The sequence below is a fragment of the Bos indicus x Bos taurus genome, chromosome 16 (assembly GCF_003369695.1).
Source record: "Bos indicus x Bos taurus breed Angus x Brahman F1 hybrid chromosome 16, Bos_hybrid_MaternalHap_v2.0, whole genome shotgun sequence".
Lineage (NCBI taxonomy): Eukaryota > Metazoa > Chordata > Mammalia > Artiodactyla > Bovidae > Bos > Bos indicus x Bos taurus.
Window position 1 is genome coordinate 3043447 of NC_040091.1, and position 9094 is coordinate 3052540.

The following is a 9094-nucleotide window of genomic DNA, read 5'->3' on the forward strand; positions in this document are numbered from 1 at the left end:
CAGTGCTCCCCTTCTCCGTCAGGATGGGGCTGCTGGAGCTGGAGGTTGGAACAGGACCCATCGGGGCCCAAGCCAGTTGGGCTGGGGAGGGGGCACACGAGGGCACTCCTAGGGGCACGTGTTGCCTGCCCCAGGCCCCGGGCAGCTGCCTGCCCTGCAGTCTCCCCTCTCTTGCTTCACCCTCTCTCCGGGGCTGGGCTGCCGCGCACGACGAGTGCTGTGGGCACCTGCAGTGTCTTCTCCCTCCTTCAGTGGGTGGTCGTGGTTGGCTGGAGACCCGCGGGCATCAGGGCAGGCTGGGCACCCGGCACCCCTCCCTGGGCGCCTCTCTTCACCTGTGCAAAGCGGATCTAGAAGAGAGGCCAGGGGCTCTGTGGGGGTGAGCAGAGAACTGCTGGGACCAGCTCGGGCCCCTCTTGCCTTCCCAGGGAGTCTATGTCCTCCACTTGGCAAAGCACAAGCTCTGTGGTGTCCAGCCCCACTGTCTCGTCACTGGAGCATTCCTGACCATTAGGGGTGCTCATCTCTGCCCTAAGAGGCTTGGAGAATGATTTCTCCGACACACATCTTGTTATATTTCCATCTTGGGCACCTGCCTGCCAGCCTAGCCCTTACTGCAATTCTGGCTACAGGGGCCTCCGGGGGCCATATTGCCCCAGCCCCGAGTCCTCTCCCAGCCCCAGGTACCATCCCCACCAGCCCCCGGGTGACTGAGAACCAGTGTGTGTGTGTGTGTGTGTGTGTGTGTGTCCACACGTGCTGGGTGGCTTGGGTGGTTAAATGTTCTCAGAAAAACCTGGAGCAAAGACTTCACCACCTCCTGACCTTCCTGGAGTTCACCTCCAACCCAGAGTCTCCCGGGAGGCCCGTCTGGCCCATTGCTCCCGGTACCGGGTGTCCAGGGGGGAGAAGGCGGGGTCCCTGCCCTTGTCCCCTGCCCTTTCACTTCCTTCCCCGAGGACTTCCCAGATCTCCTCCCAAGGTCACAGCAGGGCTGGGACTCTCCACTGAGACCTGCGCTCTGACCTCCCTTCCCCTGAGCAGGGCCCACAGCTGGGCCTGCCCGTGCCCTGCACCTGCCCCTCAGGAGGGGCGGGTGGGCGCCTCGCCGAGGCCGGGACTCTGTGTCTAATTATGGAGCAGGCGCTTGGCAACGGGGCGGCTCCCGGCAGGGCGTGTAGCGTCTCTGGCACGCTGGCTAATGAGATAGCGCCGAGCCAGCTGACAGGCAGGCTCTGTAATTTACGGGGGCCTAATTGCTGTGCAGACTATTGCTTTTTAATGTGATCAGGAGCAAAGGCCTTCTTCTTCTTCTTTTTCCTGCCTTTAATCCGTCCAACTGGGAGAAACGGAGTTCTGGTCTCACCTCACATATTGTTCCAGCCTGAACTCAAGGGCCATGAGGGGTCCGTTCAATCTTTACTTCTGAACCACCGTTCAGAGCAGGGTGCTTGGGAGACGCAGAGCGGAAGTTGAAGGTGCCCGAAGCGTCCCTCAGATTAACACCGTTTAGCACCTGTGACTGCATGCCCTGCAGTCAGCACGCAGGGCAGTCTCGCCCACTGGACCCCTGACTCTTGGCCTTTTCTGGACCAAGAACCCTTTGAGAGTCTCACAAATGCTTCTCTCACTCTCTCTCTCTTAAAAACAACAAGAGCTAACACTGATCGTCCTCTTTTTCTGTTCCAAGCACTGTGGCAAGTTATTTCTGTACTGCTACTGTTGCTAAGTCCCTTCAGTTGTGTCCGACTCTGTGAGACCCCAGAGATGGCAGCCCACCAGGCTCCCCCGTCCCTGGGATTCTCCAGGCAAGAACACTGGAGTGGGTTGCCATTTCCTCCTCCAATGCATGAAAGTGAAAAGTGAAAGTGACATCGTTCAGTCGTGTCCGACTCTTAGCGACCCCATGGATGGCAGCCTACCAGGCTCCTCCATCCATGGGATTTTCCAGGCAGGAGTACTGGAGTGGGTTGCCATTGCCTTCTCCAAGAATGTATTTCTGTACATTCCCCATTAAACCCTCACTGTGACCCCAGGAGAAAGGTACCGTATGGTCCCTGTTTCACAGACCAGGAAAAGGAGACACAGAGTGGAGAATAATTTGCCATATCACACAGATCAGACTTGAATCCAGCTGACTGACTCCACTTGAATAGGTTCATTTGTAGAGTCTCTCTTTAGAGCCATGCAGTCTCCATCTCTGACACACACACACGCACACACACACACGTGCACACGTACACACACACCGAGGCAGTACTGGCATATAACAGTATGGGTTTTTACTGACTCTCTGAAGCTCTCTGCTGGCTCCAGGGTGTAAAATTCTCCACGTTCAGGTCTCCTGAACCCAGACTGCGAGACACCTGAGAGCAGGAACTCTAGCCATCATCGTGACCGCTGGAGAGACAGCACTTAATTAGTGTTTACTGAAGGAAGAAAGGGGAGGCAGGGGGGAGGACATCATCCCTGCCTTCGGGAAGTTCAGGATCTAATTATTTGGACAGGATACACAGATTCAAAGAAGACTTTCACAACTCAAAAGAAGAGAGGACCCCCAAGCTGTCCAAGCAGAATCTGCTGTGCTCAGTGGACAAGATACACAGAGGACAGAGGCCACAGCTGCCGCTGCGGGGATCAGGGTGGTGGGGGAACAGTCGGGCAGTGGGGCTGGAGCCCTTCGGGAGGAAGTCACCCCGATGCCCACAGTGCTCTTGACAGCTTTGTCTGCCGTCTCTCTGGAGCGGTGGGGCCGGGGAGTCCCCCAGGCTCTTGCCTGCTCTCCCCCCTCAGCACAGCCTAACAACTCAGCAGTCAGAGCACCCCAATCTCCCTTCCCTGCCCGCATCATTCCTTGGCCCATCACATCAAGCTGTGCCCACCCCTGCCAGCAGAACTGCCCTCTTCAAGGTCGCCGATGTTGAGTGACTGACCACCTCCATCTGCCCAGGGCTTTTCATCCCAGAGCTGGGTGAGCCCTGGGAGAAGCGCGACTGTTTGCTTCCTAGTTGCCACATTCGATGGTGATTTTCAGTCCCTCACCAGCTTGACTGCCAGGCCCCTTCTGATGCCCCCTTCCTTCTTGATGCCCTCTCTGCTCAAGGCTCCCGACTTGTTCTTCACCTCCTTTGTCCGCTCCGTTTCCTCTGCCAATTCAGTCTCACCATTTTGGTTCTCCAGACCTATTAAATGCTAGATCCTGGGAATACAAAGGCTAAAGTTATGGTGTCTGGCCTTAGGAAGCTCATAGCATAGTAAAGAAGACAGACAGAGTCCCCATGTATCAGGAGGCCCTCGGGGAGAGAAGTGTGTAGACGGAGCAGAACTGATTCAGGCTGCGGAGTAATTGAGCCTGTCTGGACAGCTTCGAGGAGAAGGCAGAGGCACCCCACTCCAGTACTCTTGCCTGGAAAATCCCATGGATGGAGGAGCCTGGTAGGCTGCAGTCCATGTGATCGAGAAGAGTCGGGCACGACTGAGCGACTTCACTTTCACTTTTCACTTTCCTGCACTGGAGAAGGAAATGGCAACCCACTCCAGTGTTCTTGCCTGGAGAATCCCAAGGACAGGGGAGCCTGGTGGGCTGCCGTCTCTGGGGTCGCACAGAGTGGGACATGACTGAAGCGACTTAGCAGTAGCAGCGGCAGGACAGCTTCGAAGAGGTGGTGACTCCTGAGCTGGGCTTTGAGGAAGGAGGAGGCGTTAACTAGACACCAGAAGGAAGCCTCTCTAGCTGGTGAGGACAGCATAAGCAAAGTCACAGTGAAACACAGCAGGTGTGCAAGAGAACTGCATGCAGATTGATGTGGCCAGGCATACACCAGCGGGGGAGGTCAGGACGAGCTCGCGAGGGAGGCAGAGGCCGGGTCACCTAGGGGCCTCTCAGGCCATGCCTCCACAAGCGATTCCCTGAACAAGCTTGAAAGAGGCCCAGAGTCCCCCAAATGAAAGAAATATACTGTGCATGTGACTCTGGGAAGGGAGCCCCTCAGCTTCACCGAGTTCTGAAGGAGGCCTTGGGGACCGGAGGCCCACTGTTGGGGAGCCATCACGCAGCTGGGCAGAGGAGTCCACTGTCTGCTTTTCACTCTTAACTAAGATCACGCTGGCAGCTGACTGAAGGGAGGAGTCTGAGGTGTGGAAGCAAAAAGCCAGTGGGGCGCAAGGCTCGAAGCCTCAGCTTTCTCTTTGGCCTGGGCAGTCTCTGCAGGCAGTCTGCCGTCCGTACCAGCACCTGTCTCAGGCCCACCTCGCGGGTCTCCTGGACCTTTCCAGTCGCCTCCACCAAGATGTGCTGCAGGCCCCTCAAAGGCTGCCTGGCCACAGCAGAAATCCGCATCTGTGCCTGGCAAATGGTACATCCCAAGTAAGTGTTCTCAAGTTGAACTGAGTTGCAACTCACAATGAATTCATGAGCTGAATTTTAGGACTTGATTTTAGGTCTTTCTGGGGACCTATCAACTCTCTTTTTACCCAGAAGTCTCACATCTCTTCAGGTTTTTCTAAAAATGTAACCTATAGTTTCCATCCCTATTAATTAGTTGAAAAGTGATTACATGCTCTGAGCACATAATATAATACAAGCAGGAGCATTTGACGCCCATCCATAGATGAGGAGACGGAGGCCCATGGCTAAAACACGGACTTGGAAAGTCTTGGTGAACCAGCTCTTTCTCCTCCCTCGTCCTGCATGGGGACCCTACTCAGTGTCCCAACCCCAGCCTGTGTTGCCTGCATCCTCATCCCAGTGTCTGTCCGGTCTCACTGCCAAGGGCCGCTTTCCCATTTTCTTGGCTCTATTTGGTGGTTTCGTTGCCGTGGCAATGCAGCAACCTGAAGGCTGTGTGTGTGTGTGTGTGTGTGCGCGTGTGTGTGTTGAATGTTTGGGAGGGACTGCTGGATACAGGGGTGGGGTTCTAATTGGCCTGATGGTTGCTAGGGTCAACAGGACTGTGATTGGCTGGCTCTGTTTATGTGCCTGCCCTGTCCTAGAACCCTCTAGGGATGCAGCTGTTACCCCATCTGAAGTCTGGAGTGGTCGTGCAGTATGTATGTGTGTGCATGTGTGTGCATGTGTGTACACACGCACAAGTACAAATGTGCCTGTACATTTGGCACAAACAGTGAAGAGAGGATGTGATGTTTGGTGCGGTGATAAAGTGGAAACTCCTAGGCCTTCTACTAGAATCGTAATGGAATCAGGTAAATGATATTTTTCTCCTACTCATCCCCACTCTCCACAGATCACTGGAAAACATTTGGCCTGGGTTTATTTAGAGGCGGAGTAAGATCTGGCTGAGTCCAGCCACATCCTGCTTTTCCAATCGACTTGTGCAGCCTAAGGAGCAAGGCCACAGGGGTTCAGTCTGTGGGCTCAGGTCTCGCTGCCACTCTCCCTCCTTGCCAAGGACACACATGCCCTTCGGGAGAGTTTCTATCTGTTCTTACTTAGTTTCTCAATTCTCTTGTCTTTACTTGTCTCCTAGAACTCTAAGAAGGGCCCTTTGCTGCTGCTAAGTTGCTTCAGTTGTGTCCGACTCTGTGCGACCCCAGAGACGGCAACCCACCAGGCTCCCCCATCCCTGGGATTCTCCAGGCAAGAACACTGGAGTGGGTTGCCATTTCCTTCTCCAGTGCATGAAAGTGAAAAGTGAAAGTGAAGTCGCTCAGTCGTGTCTGACTCCTAGTGACCTCATGGACTGCAGCCTACTAGGCTCCTCCATCCATGAGATTTTCCAGGCAAGAGTACTGGAGTGGGGTGCCATTGCCTTCTCCAAGAAGGGCCCTTTGGCCAAACACTAATGATCTACACACATGCAGATCTTCCTGCAGTTAAGCAAGCACTTCTACATTCATACTCTCATAGAATCCTTCTGAGAGGCAAGCATTCACTTTATTCCCATTTTGCAGAGAAGGAAACTGAGGCCCAGAGAAGGAAATGACTTCTGCACCTTAGGGGCAGAGTGAGGTCAGGGCCCGCCAAGCGTTCCTGCAGTGCTTCGGGAGACTGTGTCTGCCCGGGTACGGGTGGGGTCAGAAAGGAGAGCCTGCGGCACTGGGGCAGGAAGGGGGTTTCTCTGCTGGCTGAGCTCTCCCTGTCTGGATGCTGCGCCTCCCAAGAGAAAGTGGGGCGGGTTTGAACTTTGGTTTTTCAGAAGCTGCCCACACAGTCTGTGAGGGAGAGCTGTTTCCAGCTTCTGCATTCAGTCCTCCGGGCGCAGGGATGCCTGTCCTACCTGCAGGGCAGCGGCTTGTCACTGGCAGGGAGGAGGAGGGACTGAATGGGGCAAGGAGTGGGCTGGGCTGCCCCTGGGCCCCCTCTGTCACGCTGCTTGGCCTCCCAGCCTGTCGTGTTGGGGCCACCAGAGCCCCCCAGGAAAGCCGCAGACCCTTTAGGTTAGCAGAGCAGAGGGGCCTGCAGAAGAGGGGCCCCGGGGGCTGGGGTGCCAGGGGAAACCCCTAGCTGAGTCTTGTCTGACTCTCTGCAAGGAGACAGGCTTTGGCTTGTAACAGGACCTGCGGAGAAGGGAAGAAAGAATTGATTGGGCGCAGGTTTACATCTCACAACAGCCCCACGAGAGAGGGACCGTTACCATCTTCATGTTACAGACGGGCAAGCAGGAGACATGAGTAACTGCCCAAGGTCACGTGTCTATGTGGCTTTACAGCCCAAGGTCTTACTTGATGGGGCGGTAGGGTGGGGGGTGCCTTCTTAGTGGAGGACCCAGGCTTGGTTTCTACTAAGCTTGTGGTTTCTACTAAGCTTGGCTTGTTGAGAGATGGATGGAAAGAAAATCTGCACGGCAGAAGGGTGGGGACATCAGAGGATTTGGAGGCAACTTTCCAAAGAACAGAGAAAGGGAGCAGAAAAATCAGGATAAGCCACACACACACACACACAGGCTCTTTACCCAGCTAGCAAACTCAGTCCACATGCCCATGGTCACTCTCACCTGGCTTCCCCTCCTACCTGTCCATACGCTCGTGCCCTTCCCTGGGGCTGCTGAGGCTCCATCTGCCATTCAGACTCCACAGAGACACCCATCTACAGCCCATTCCCCCCGCCCAACTGCAAGGAGCAAGGCTTTGCCATCAAAACTGAAGATTTCAAAGATGCTGAAATGCAATCCCGTGTCAGAGGGCAGGGGCGGCGGGACAGTCTCTGAGCAGGTCGCAGACTCTCCGTCATTTCAGCTGTCCCCTCTCCTCTGTGAAGGTGTCCCTGACTCTCCTGGGCCCCGTATCACCTTGCCGTGCAGCTCTTCCTCTGCACGTCTCTCTTCCCCTGGACCCCGACCTGCATGAGAACAGGCACTGAGATTTAAATCCCAAGGATCCACTACAGACCCTGGCACATAGCAGATGCTCAGTAAATGTTAGTTGAATGGACAAAGGTAATTACATCTACTATGTACTGAGGTCCTGTAACAAGCCAAAGCCTGTGCCTTGGCATACATTATGTTTAATATGTACCACAACCACACACATTAATTTTAGTATTTTTACTTACAGATTGCAAAACTCGGCTCAGAAAGTTTAAGTCACTTGCCCAAGGATACACAGGAGGTTCTGGGAGTTGAGGTGTCCCTAAGAAGCTCCCAGCTTGGCTCATCACACCAGTGGTTCCAACCTGGACACTCTGATCCCTTACCTTCTAGGCACAAAGTTCCGTGACCCTGTCTCCTGTCTCTCCTCCCCTCCTCTCTCCTGCTATTCCTCATGATGTTTCACCAGATTCGGCCTCCAAACTGGGGTTCTCCCCACATCAGTCCTCCACTTGACTACCAGAGAGCTTATCCTAAATCACAGACCTAGTGATTCCTCTTTCCTCTGAAATGTTGCCTCTTTTTGTAGGAGAGGACCCTGGCTCATTAGCCCTGGTGAATTAGAAGGCTCTTCAGACCCCAGTACCTGCTCCCTTTGTGAAGTCACCTCCAGCCCCACTCTAAGCTCTGGCCTCACAGAGCTGTGTGGCCAGATTCTCCACCCTTGCACTTTGCACTTGATATTATCCCTGCTGGAAAAACACAAAAGCCCTTCCTCCCCTCCACTGTCCTCTCATCCTGTAACCCTGCACTCAAGTAACAGAACAACCCCTCCAGGCAGCCACAGCTCTGACCTTGGCCCTCCAGCCCAGGAACTGGTCACTTACTGCCCCGCGGGAGAGTGAGCTCCCTGAGGGCGGGGCTGCATTTCATTCATCTTCTGTGCCTAGAGAATTGGCTGTTGTTTGCATAGAAGAGATGATCAGTAAAGTTTTGTTGAAACCTCTTAACTACATATACGCCCCATATACATAAACCTCATTCTCTCTAATCCTCTAAAACACAGTTCTTCAGCATAGCTCCTGCCCTGCCACTGCATGGACTCCTCCCTGCATGCTTGTATTTTTATCACACAGGTGGATTATGAAGCCAGGCAGGTTGCTGCTGCTTCTGAAAGCCTGGAGTCTCCAGATCCAGGAGACTTTGCTCCGGATCCATCGTTCTTTGCACCCCTTCAGCACACAGCAGATTTATTCTTATAGAGCACATGGGCCCAGGAAATCTGCATGCCCTGGCAGAGAAGACGGAGGGAGCAAAGAGTTGGGAGGCCCTTTGCCTGGTCACTGTCCTGATGGGCCCGGTGTCTGTCTTCTCCCTCCCAAGTCCAAGCCCTGTGGAGTCACGAGAGATCTTGTGCTAAAGGCTGGATGAAGGCTGATGTCAGAGGGCAGATCTCAGGCCCATGTCTTCCAGAAAGAAATTTTTCCTATTCTTAACCACTCAGTCTCCTCTCTAGGGAAAAGGCCCAGGCTCAAAGCCTAGGACTTAAAGAGTGGCAGTCACTTTCAATCACTTGTCAGAGAGCATTCAGCAGAAACACATCCCACTGTGGACTACCCCTCCTCAAGAGTCCTCTGCCAGGAGCCCCAGACTGCAGAGGCCACGTCCACTCGCAGCGCAGAGGCCACAGACCTCCCTGATTTGGTGACCATCTCCTCTCCTCACAGCCTTCAGGAGGAAGTGGCGCTGGACGGGAGCCAGATTGGGGCCTTGATCCCATCCCAGTTTTCCTTTGATCCCTGAAATCTGATGGGCAGGGATGGTGGTGG